Genomic DNA, 12,407 nt, shown 5'->3' with positions numbered 1-12,407 from the left:
TCAGGCTGATAATTTCTGTGCATCTGCATTCTCTCACGTTATACATCACCACTTTAACATGGATAATGCTGCCAGCAATTTGTTTTAACTTAACAGTTATCCAATTCTGGCTAAATGCTCAATCTCAGCTGTGCTGTGCATGCAAATCTCAACTCGGATCTCTTTAGGCTACCCATAAAGATTCCTCCAAGTTGAAGGGAAAAACTTTTCAAAAATTACATCTGATTAAAGAAGTCCGCTAAATCTTCAAGTTGCCAAATTGCAGAGAGAAAAATGACACTCATTCAACCAAGTCGCTGTGTGTCTGGGAATATCTCTCCATGTACATTAGTTTTCCTCAACAAAAAAAAACCCTGCATTTTAATTTGCCCTTTTCTCTCCCTCTCTACACGATATTCACTTTAGCAATATGTTGGAAACAATCTCATTTCACAAAAGATCAACAACGTTCACCCAATCGGCAACCTAAAGTGCTACTCTGGCAAAGGGCCCCCGGCCAAAGCTTTTCTGAATACTATAGGCACAAACTACCCGACAGCAGCCAACTGCTGTTTCAATTAAAGGCATCAGTTGCAATGAATAAAAACTGAAAAACTGGAAAGTGTTTAACGAATGTGAAGTTTGAGTGTGCTCTTTGACCTCAATACATTGCAATGATTTTTGGCAGGAAATTGTACTGGTAAGGAACACAATTGATTCCATTAACATTCAGATTAAGCAGAAACTAGCCTGTTGCTAGAACCTTAGTCTTTCCCGAGAAGACCTCCTACTGCCCTTGAGAAGGTCAGACTGCAGCACATACCGTTTCACTTTTCTGAAGGGCTTCCCAGACTGGTGCAGTGCCTAGGACTTCCTGAAGGAGGCACACTTGGACAGGATGAAAACTATCAATCAATCCGATTAGCCGAACCCAGACACAATTTAAATGTATACTCTATGTACAGAATTAACATAGCACATTGATAACCCAAACTTATTTTTATGGAATAGCTAAAATCTTTTTAAAAAGAGATTTTTACATCTGTTAAAACGTCAAAAAAAAATCCCATTGATGATTTGCACGTCAGGTACATATTGTGAGAGATTGCAAGCTTCGTTTCCGGACAGGAATCCATTTCACGCCTTATCCCTAAAGCAGGCTGGTTACATTTACAGCATTTTAGTGCCAATGTTATTATGCAGAGATTTTTTTTCGCAGCCAACAAACCCTGACCTACTATAACTCAAACACATCGACGAGATTTATACGGTCTGCGAAGGTAAGATTCCAGGGTCGCTGACAGGCAGCATTGTATGTAGGAGGGGGGGGGGGGGAATGCATTTCCAATATATTTTAAGCATAACCTTAAAAGAAAAAAAAGTTCACTGGAAATTCATGGTCACTTATATATTTATTAGCATGTAGCAAATGTGTATGCGTACAGACTGCCTATATGTGCATTAAAGTACCTACCCTTTTCATAGGTGCATGTACGGGATGCAAGGTGAGTCCAGCAGGTATGCATGGAAGATATTTTTCAACTCCATGTATATGTTATTCCATCTGCACATAGGAACGAGACATGTCATTTCCATGCATGGCCATGCATGTTCGAAAACATATCTACAATGTCCTATGCCTGTCGGACACTGGCACAAGTGTATAGGCCGAACGAACGTACAACTATACCCGGTGCACAGTTGACAAGTCGGATTCTCACCTCCAACTCCACTTGATACACAATTCTGTAAAAGCTGCTTTACATGTCAATTTATAAACAACAATAGAAAGCGCACTGTGCATTTACTTGAAAGTGAAGTGTTTTGGGAGATTACAGTGCACTAAGCCTTAAATATATTACAGTACCAAAAAAAATATCGATTTTTAAAGCACTTTGTTGCTTCTGAATCGGACAGGCGCTACCGCTCCCCTCTAACCCCTGTAACGTTTGATAACCAGCAATTAAGGGCAATTCCACCTTTGCCTTTATTACATTTTAAACAGAAATTCCGCATGCAAGTATTGCACTGAAATCTTTCGCTGCGAGTGTAACTTTAAAGTCATGAAGTGTCGCAGATCTAGGGTTAGGAATGTATTCAACCGCTGTTCCGCTTGAGACACTTGTCAGACTGCTTTCAGAACGGTCGATACGTTTTTATGTTTAAAATCACAAATTGAGGTGCTTCAGATTAACATAGCTGCCACGGAAAAGAAAAGGTGAAAGGAGCAGTTTGCAACAGTGCCCCTTGGTCATTCTGATCCAGTAATTGAAAAATCAATGTGGTGTCCAGCAGTTAAAGAAATACCGGGGTGAGAAACAGGCACTGTTCAGCTTCTACTGTTTACAGCCACACGAGCGACTCAACCCAATACAGTCCCAACCTGCCAGGCACTTTCAGCATCAGAGATGCAAAATGCCTTGGGAATGCATTCTCTTTCCGCATAATATAACCAAATTCGTCTCAATTATGCCCTCGTTTTACAGTTGCATTCAGACTAATACGAGTCAGGCTGCACTGGTAAGTGGGGTAGTTAGTGTTAGAAAGTAAGGTAATAAAGAGGACAGAAGTTTGCATTAGGCGGACAGTTAAGATTACATTTCAGGTAAGGGATAAGACCCGAGTGCAACTGTCTTTACAAGTGACAGGTTCAGATTGCCCACTCTTTGCTCTCGTGACGAACTTGATGGTTGTCACTCTGTCCAGACCACGCACGCACAACTCTGCTACAGGTCCACGGCTTAACATTTATTTACATTTACAGTCTTCAGAAAAGGAAGTGACAATTAACTATGTTGTGCTTTCTCCCCCCCTCTTACCCTTCTCCCCCCCCCCTCTCTCTCTCTTACCCTTCTCCCCTCGACTTGTGGCGCACAGTGCCAGTGGAAGCAGCCAGCAGCAGCATCCCAGCAGCAGTCTCCTCATGGTCCCTTCGCTGCGGCTCCCAGGTGCGAAACAACTTCCTCAAGCCCGGCGGCTTCTTTAACTCTAACGATGTTGGCTCATGTCGTGTCGGAGGTGTTGGACGGTTGTCTGGCGGCGGATCCCTCCACGCCGCCCCGTGCAGCCCGCACTTTACCCAAAACTCCGGCTCTGCGCGCGGATTCCAGGGGTTTTTTTTTTCTCTCGCAACCTGCTGCGCTCAGCCTAACCTAAAAATTGAGGCGGGGCGCTCTGATTGACAGCCGCGCCCGCCAACCGGCGCCGTGCCGCAGGTGCCTGCGTTCCATAAATGGAACGGTTACGGACAATCGGCAGCCAATGGGGATGGGGGGGGGGCGCGCGCGCGCGCAAGGGGGAACGGCCGCGGGCGCGGGCGCGCGCCTCTTCAGGCTTGGTTGAGGCGAGTGGCGCGGTCACGCGCAAGCTGCTGTTCTGCAGCAGTGAGACTGCCGGGCACGGGCTGCAACGGAGGCTAATGCTACTCAGAATAAGAGTGAGGGGGTTGGAATAAATGTTTCTGGGCGGGGGAGGAGGGAGAAGGAGGAGGATGGGGTGGTGGTGGTGGTGGTAGTGGTGCGGGGGGGGGGGGAGATGCAATCTTCACCCTAATTCAAAATAACAGAGCTTGCTAGCAGTGGGCAAGGTTGAGCCCCCTTATTTTCCCCATGTGCGGTCGGATAGCCAGACTGAATCAGTGCCGGCTTGTCGTTTGCAACAGTGGGGATTGGTGCCGGAGCGCGGTCACTGTGCGAAAGAGACAACAGGTTGCTGTTTGCCCCTGTGTTTATTTAGGAACCAACAGCATTGAATAGCTACACAGGGCTCACGCACACACACAGCGTCAATATTAACTGTTGGAGCTTAGCCCATTATTGCCATATATATTTTATTAAAGTTTAAAAAAATTATTTCTGTGTGTTTTACTTATAGTCCTATTGTTGTTAAACTTGTTGCATGACCCCAGCGTTCAGAAACAAGCCTTACAGTAGGAGCAGGGAATTTGCATAAACCGAAATGCTGCACTGCATTTCTAAACCTCAGAGCATTTCAGGTAAAGCAAATGGACATTGTGAGGGAGGTAACTAACTGTCACTCGCAATAAGGGGAAATCAATAATCCAATTTTTTTGGAAAAACTAATTATATATTATTGGAAAGGGATATAGAATTTACATTTTTTTAGGTTTTTAGAAGGGTGCCGGATTGTTTTCGTTCCGAATTGTGTAACATAAACCTGACTCAGATAAAATGATAAGATCAATTAGCAATAAGATACCAACAGGAATACAGTGCATCATTACTTGAGGTGCCGTTTAACACTGGCCTAACTCCAAACTGAACAGATACAATGACGTTATTAAAAAGCGCTTAATTACAAGCAAGATGATGTGACCATCATGATACAACCATTTAGTTCACGATGACCAAAGTATACCATACTAGTTGAGTTCAGCTCAACATAACTGACGTCTGTTGCATATTACATAGTGACAGTTTGGCTCAGTTGGTAGCACTCTCACCTCACCTCTGAGTCAGAAGGTGGGAGGTTCAAACACATATCCCTTTGATGAGTACTTCACTAATGAGGTATTAAACGGATTTGCCTGTTCAGGTGGATGTTTTTTTTTATTCGTTCACAGGGTGTGGGCGTCGCTGGCGAGGCCAGCATTTATTGCCCATCCCTAATTGCCCTCGAGAAGGTGGTGGTGAGCCGCCTTCTTGAACCGCTGCAGTCCGTTGAAAGATCTCATGGCACGTTGTGAAGAGAATTCTCCCTGTCAATCGGCCAACATGCCTCCCTCAATCAACACCACCCCCAAAATAGATCAGTTGGTCATTCAGCTCATTGCTGTTTGTGGAATCTTCTTTAGTCATTGACTGAGTCATTGAATACATTCAAGGCTGAGTTAGTCAAATTTTTGATCAGCAAGGGAGTCAAAGGATATGGGGAAAGGGCAGGAAAGTGGAGTTGAGGTAAAAATCAGATCAGCCATGATCTCATTAAATGGCGGAGCAGGCTCGAGGGGCCAAATGGCCTACTCCTGCTCCTATCTCCTATGGTCTTATGGTCAGTCCTGCACTTGAGTGTCAGATGAGATTATGTGCTCAAGTCTGAGAATGGGGCTTGAACCCACACCTCTGGCTCAGACACAAGATTTCTACCAACTGAGCAAAGCTGACACAATAGTTTAGCTAAACAAGATAAATAAATCGAACGTAATATTGTATGATTTACCAACTTTCTCTTTTAAACCTTAGCAATCCAAAGTTTTTTTAAAAAGCAATAGTGGCAAATCGGAAGCCAGAATTTCTAATTCACACTGGCATGGCACGCATCAATCCAGATGTAGCATCAGATGATAAAAGAGTTTCTAAACTGAAACTGGGTGAGTACAAGGTGATCTGGCATAATTTCCTTGTGCTGAAGTTAGCTATCGACACTTGGGTTAGGTTTTCACCTTGCCTCCCAAGCATCAAACTGGTCTTGTGGGCGGTTTCTATAACGGACGGCCAATCCGCAAGGCCAGTAACAGCAACTTGCATTTATATAGCGGCTTTGATGTAGTAAAATGCCCCATGGCACTTCACAGGAGCATAATCGGACAAAAATTGATACCGAGACAGGAGATATTAGGAGAGGCGACCAAAAGCTGAGTTAAAGAGATAGGTTTTAAGGAGCATCTTAAAGTAGGAGGGCGAGGTAGAGAGTTGAAGAGGTTTGGGGAATGAATTCTGGAGCTTAGACGACTGAAGGCACGGCCGACAACAGTGTGACAAAGGAAATGGGGGATGCACGAGAGGCCAGAGTTCAAGGTACGCAGAGTTGGAGGAATGCAGAGTTCTCGGAGGGTTGAAGGGCTTGATGAGGTTACAGGTAGGGAGGGGCAATGCCATAGAGGGATTTGAACAAGAGGATGAGAATTTTAAAATCAAGGCGCTGGTGGACAGGGATCCAATTTAGGTCAATTAGTACAAGGGTGAGGGGTGAATGGGACTTGGTACGAGTTAGGATGCGGGCAGCAGTGTTTTGGATGAGCTCACATTTATGGAGGGTGGAAGATGGGAGGCCGGCCAGGAGTGAATTGGGATAGTTGAATGTGGAGGTAGCAAAAGTTTGGATGAGGATTTCAGCAGCAGATAGTCTGAGGCAGGGGCAGAGATAGGCAATATTACGGAGGTGGAAGTAGGTGGTCTTTGTGATGGACAGGATATGGGGTTGGAAGCTTAGCTCGGGGTCGAATAGGTCGCCAAGGTTGGGAACAATCTGGTTCAGCCTGAGACTGTGGCCAAGGTTGGGGATGGAATTGGTGGCTAGGGAACGGAGTTTGTGGTGGGGGCCGATGACACCGACTTTGGTCTTCCCAATATTTAATTGGAGGAGATTTCAGCTTATCCAGGACTGGATGTTAGACAAGCAGTCTGACAACACAGAGGCAGTGGAGGGGTTGAGCGAGGTGGTGGTGAAGTAGAGCTGGATATCATCAGTGTACATGTGTGTGTTGTGTCTTCAGATGATGTCGGCAATGGGCCGCATGTTGTTGAGAAATAGAAAGAGGCCAAGGATAGATCCTTAGGGGAACTCCAGAGGTAACAGTACGAGAGCAGGAAGAGAATCCATTGAAGGAGATTCTCTGGTTACGACTGGATAGGTATGACTGGAACCAGGAGAGGCCAGTCTCACTCAGCTCGACAACCGGGGAGAGGCGTTGGAGGAGGATGGTGTGGTCAACTATGTCAAAGGTTGCAGACAGGTCAAGAAGGATGAGCAGGGATAGGCCAGTTTTACACTCATAGGGCAAGTTGAAAATCTGGCCCTCTGGGTCACATAAGTACCAGTGAAATTTATTCTAAGGCTACAGTTAATTTGCCACTTTGCTTCATTGCAAACCTGTGATGGTATAACTCTAATCTTGATTTGACTCCAGAATGAAGTTGTGTGTGACTGCCTCAGGGTCTCACACTACTTGGATTTGACACCACATGGAGTATAGCTCCAGCGCACTTGAAAGACTATTTTAAAAAGTTCTCAGAAGATCTGTTGAATTTCTTGGACACTTTTGTTGATAGCACTCTCACCTCTGAGTTAGAAGATTGTGGGTTCAAGTCCCGCTCCAGAGACTTGAGCATATAGTCCAGGCTGACAATCCAGTGCAGTACTGAGGGAGCACTGCACTGTCAGAGGTGCTGTCTTTCAGCTGAGACGTTAAATTGAGGCCCCATCTGCCCTCTCTGGCGGACCTAAAAGATCCTATGGCACTATTTCAAAAAAGAGCAGGGGAGTTCTCCCTGGTGCCCTGGCTAATATTTACCCCTCAAGCAAAATCACTAAAAAAAAGATGAATTGGTCATTTATCATATTGCTGATCGTGGGACCTTGCTGTGCGCAAATTGGCTGCCGCGTTTCCTGCATTACAACAGTGACCACACTTCAAAAGTACTTCATTGGCTGTAAAGCTGTAAAGATATGCAGATATCTTACTTTCTTTCATTATTTCTTCGAACATGAATTGTTTTTCTTGATAGGCTCTACCTTATTTTCAAATATTTTTTCCAGATCACTGTAATATGGAGTGAGAGTTTTCCACCCACGTGTCCTGACGGAACACAGTCTGTTGGGTTTTATCTTGTGATGTAAAGCATTTACATCTATACTGTAAACATGCCAGTCTCCTACGCTTCAAAACAAACAAGTACGCCAGCACACAGGCTGCTGGTAAATCTCAGCTGTTGTACATTCACAGGGTGATTTGCTCCTGTTATTTTCCCTATGTATACAGAGACACACAAAAGGCGCTTTTCTTTCACAGAGGTACAACCCACTGCTAGGCCTGCACTTCTTGCTCCATCAGGTGCACTCCTAAAAGCAGCAAGGAACCAACGGCACAAAAACGTGGATATACGAATCTGCCTGTTCCATGAAAGTGAACGCAGGAAGCTGGTCCTCCCTGCTGACACTCTGGGTCTCAGTGGAGCCCAGTCACGCAGTAGAGACCAGCTTTGGACACTGAATGGCCCAAAATTCAGGAGCACCCATACCGGGTGGGGGGTGATCAGGAGAGTCCTTTTATGTGGGATCAAGAGGAGTATTCTTGCTGCTCCCGGCTCCACATTCAGGTAAGTTACTTACATAGAAAATAGGAGCAGGAGCGGGCCATTCGGCCCTTCGAGCTTGCTCCGCCATTCAATATGATCATGGCTGATCCTCCTCGTAAAGATTCGTACAATATTTCCTTGTTAGCCATTTTCAGAATAAACGGGTTACCACTTCTGTTAAAAACAGTGAATATGACTAAATGTTCATCGGCTAATATCAAAAAACACTGAATTCATCACATATTGTCACTGCAGTTTGTGTATTTAATGTCAGCTTTGTGTAAAAGAACAGTCTGTTGCTTCAGTCAATCAGACTAAAATCACATGTACTATTCCAAGATCACAATTTGATGAGTAACCTGCCTCATTCCCCTCTTGGCTTGTGCTCTGAGTTTAACAATGGTATGTGCTTTGAATTTGCACTCTGATTCCACCTGACATCGTGTGAATTAAGCTTTTGACTAACTGGCAATGCTATTGTGGTGCCAGCATGTCACAGATGAGCACACTTCTCTTCAGATCAGAAGAAACACTCAGTGCTTTTTGCAGCTGCTATTTGTTTTCCCTTTTGTCTCTGAAGTGTCTCTATAGCAATAATTTAAGGACATTGTAAACTATTATCTGAAATTCATCCAGCTAGATGTCGCTGTGCGTGACGTGCTTACATGTGAAATTTGTTACAAACACAGTGCATGCCTGCAACCATGAGAGCTCAGGGTCTTTTTTATGCAGGCCAATTGAGGCTCGTTAAAATTAAACCTCAAAATTGGCACTTAGTGAAATTGAAGCAAATGAGAACAGGGAAATTAAACATTACATTTACTGACTTTAAAGGAATTTGTAAAATTACACCTCAATACCCTTTCTATATTGAGAGTGTCAGCATTCACAAAGATTTTTAAAATATTTTGTTCTCACTAGTGTTCTCCCTTCCCTCCTCTTTTGCAAACATTAACCCTTTGTGGGGTAGGTTCGAAAGATGCCAGTTCTCCTACAGCAGTGTTGTCCGGTAGAAATCACTGACTAGCCACAGATGTGGCTACGGTGATGCCGTTTTAGCCATATGCACTAATTTTAATAGAAAACGCCTTACACTCAAACAATACAAGTAAATGTACTTCACATGTGTACACTTAATTAACACAATTCAGTAACCAAGGAAATAAAGCACTCACAACGAACAAAAAAACACTTGCACACTCCGATTTTCATCGTACCGTTTTACCAACAAACACACAAAAAAGTTAAAGTGCACACGCATACACCATGTGAACATAAGTATTAAGATCACATGCTTAATGACGGTGTTTATTACTCATTTTTTTATTTACTAATCAAAAATGCAATTAACCATATCTGGATTCCCAATTAGCCACATGTGGCTAGTGGCTAATTGGGAATCCAGAGAACAATGTCTCATGGTATCTCACTCAAGTACCCATTACTCAGATGGGAAACTTGATAGAGAGTACTGGTGGGCTATTTGATCACAGAAGCCATCGAAGCCTAGCCAGATCCTGTCCTCACCCAAAATGCAAACATGTCCAATCACAGGCACTGGATAACAACAATTCCAGTACTCCTCATTTAGAGCCCATTGCATTGAGGATACTGAACTGAAGGGATATAGCAAAAATGGAGAAGATTAGTTGTGGGGGGGGGGGTGGTGCAAAGGCATGAAGAGAAAGGTTGTGGAGGTATTTAAAAGCAGGGAATGAAGTGACAAGATGAAGGGAACTGATCAGGGAAAACTGAGCAGGGAATTCCAGGAGTATAGTAGCTGAACAAGTGTCCATTAATAATGAGGTGAAAGGAGCGTGGCACAAGGAGCAGAGGGTGCATGCAGGGATGTGAGGCTAGAGGAGATCACTAAGGTAGTGTGGGTTGAGGTTACAGAGGGATTCGAAAGCGGAGCGAGAGTTTTGATGTTATCTCCCTAGATCATGGAGAGTTAGTGGAGCTTGGAGAATGCAGGGCGGATGTGAGAGTGGAACATTGTGGGGATGAAACCTTCCTGAACAGTATGGCTCAGTTACTCAGTGGATAAACTCATTGATCTATCAGAAAAGCCATTCACAAGGTTTTACACCAAAACTGTGAAATTTTAATGGCCCAGAATTTGCTGGAGTCATTTTTTCCCTCACCCTTTCAGCTCGGAAATTTTTGGCCCTGTAAGTTGCTGGAATTGTGAGCTGATAATGGCGCAATGAGAGCAATGGGGCATCTGGGACCTTGGTGAACAATGGGCTGAACAGCATGTCTCCTTAACCAAAGAGACTTACTAATTGAGAAAGAAACAGAGGAACGATGAAGAAGGAGGGTGGATTAGAGTCAAATCAGGTACTAAATAAAGAGAGCAAAGGAAAGATTGGATTAAGAGAGAGAGAAAAATGAGACAGAAGAAAAAGTAAGAAAAAAATTTAAAAATGTAAAGTTATAAATTTTAAAAAGCTCTACCAACAATTTATTACCTGGAGGAATGAGACTCCAGAGTTTAAATTGTTCCCATTCTGGGCTGGAGAGATTGATTGGCATTGCAGGAACATAAATCCCCTCATTAAAAAGGTCCTTATGATCTTAAGTACCAGCCCTAACTTTCTACGGCGAGTTTAATGGGCAATTAATGTACGAATGCAGCAACCTCATGAAATTCACGGGGAGGTTGAGAGCGAGCTGCCATTTTCGCGAGGCTAATGGCGGAGCGGCGCAAATCATCCAGCAATTTGTGGCGATTCGCAATTCGCGGGGTATCTCTTCCTCGTCACAAGCTGCTGGACGATTTACACATTAATAAAGGCGAGTGCCATTGACGACGCCGTTATTTTGGCCGTAAATTCTGGGGCTATTATGTCTGCAATTGTCATCCTTTGGTGTCATTCACCCGTTGTTTGTCATTATAGATTTCAAAACAATTTGCTCAGTGTCATCTCCTCATCTATCTTGTGTAGACACAGAGCGCAGCTGATCAGTTTGCACTGTAGCTCAGCTGACAAAAGTACCTGTTTAGTACACAGGTGATCTTGGGTTTGAACCCCAGCAGTACCTTTGGGAAGAGGACAATTTGAGACTGACCGAGACACCTGTACCTCAGGCTGTCCTTGTGCAACAAGTAGTTTTAGGATTGGGCTTGATTAGCTGAAGGGCTTTTTCTTGTTCCGAGCTTTCTTCAAAACACTGCACCTAAGGGGTAATTTTAACTATGGGCAACGGTGCAAAGTGGGTGACATTGAGTTGGCCGTTCATTATAACCCCCGCCCATTTTCTTTCCCACTGAAGTCAGCAGAAGAGAAAATCAGGCCTGGTGTATAATGGACGGCTAATTCAATATGATCCATTTCACACCAGTGCCCACAGTTAAATTTATGCCCATCGTGCTTTGACTGTGTTTTGTGACTGGATTAGTTTGTACATTTGTACATTTTTGGGGTTTCTTCTTGCTCCTTGGTCAAATGTAAATGGAGAAGAGTGGGAGCAGTAGCATGACCTTGGGTCACCTGGTGAAACCTCGTGCCAATTTAAAATGATCCTGTAAGAAAATGGTCTCACACTAGTGCTGCCATACGAGAGTGCAAAGGAGAGCGACAAGACTGATCTCCCGTGTTAGTGAATTAGCAGTGAGGAATGAATAAATAAGCTGGGGCTCTTCAGCCTCAAGAAGAGATGCGACAGGACTGAGCTCAAGCACCACTGCGAATTTGGGTACATAACCTAGGCTGACACTCCAGTGCTGTACTGAGTGTGGCATTGTCAGGGCTGCCATCCTTCGGATCAGATGTTGTACAGCCCCCATATGCCTGTTTTGGCGGTTCAGGTGGATGCCAACGATCACACGGCACTAATCGAAAAAGTGCAGAGAGTTCTCTGTCTCCTGGTCGACATCCCTCACTCAACCATCACCACTAAAGACATATTAACTGGCCATTTGTCATTTACTGTTTGTGGGACCCTGCAGTGTGCTAATCGATTATTGCATCATTCGACATAACAACTGTAATTATGCTTCAAAAATAATTAATTGGCTGTGAAGAGTTTTGGGACAACCTGAGGGAATGGTGAGACGTTATATAAATGTGATTTCTTTTCGACTTCTCACTGTTCTTTTCAAGATGCTTTCTTGTGCATTTCAAGGTGTGGTGCTGGGAAACGAACCATGTCCAATGTTAGGTGTAGTGCACTTACAATCAGAGTAAAGCTTACTCTGCCCCATTGATATGCGTTTGCCCCAAACTCAGACGAGCACTCCCTACAGCACTAGTGTCCATCTTCCAAATCAGCCATCCTGTGGTCTCTCTGCGTGAGATTGCCAGTTTACTGCCAAACTCCACCTTGCCAAAGCATTAGATCCTTCCTCATTGTTCTATCTTTTTGCCCCACAGTAAACCTTTCTTCTCC

Source organism: Heptranchias perlo, chromosome 20 (assembly GCF_035084215.1).
Source record: "Heptranchias perlo isolate sHepPer1 chromosome 20, sHepPer1.hap1, whole genome shotgun sequence".
In the NCBI taxonomy this organism is placed as follows: domain Eukaryota; kingdom Metazoa; phylum Chordata; class Chondrichthyes; order Hexanchiformes; family Hexanchidae; genus Heptranchias; species Heptranchias perlo.
The sequence above is the reverse complement of the archived record's forward strand: the minus strand, read 5'-3'. Positions refer to the sequence as shown.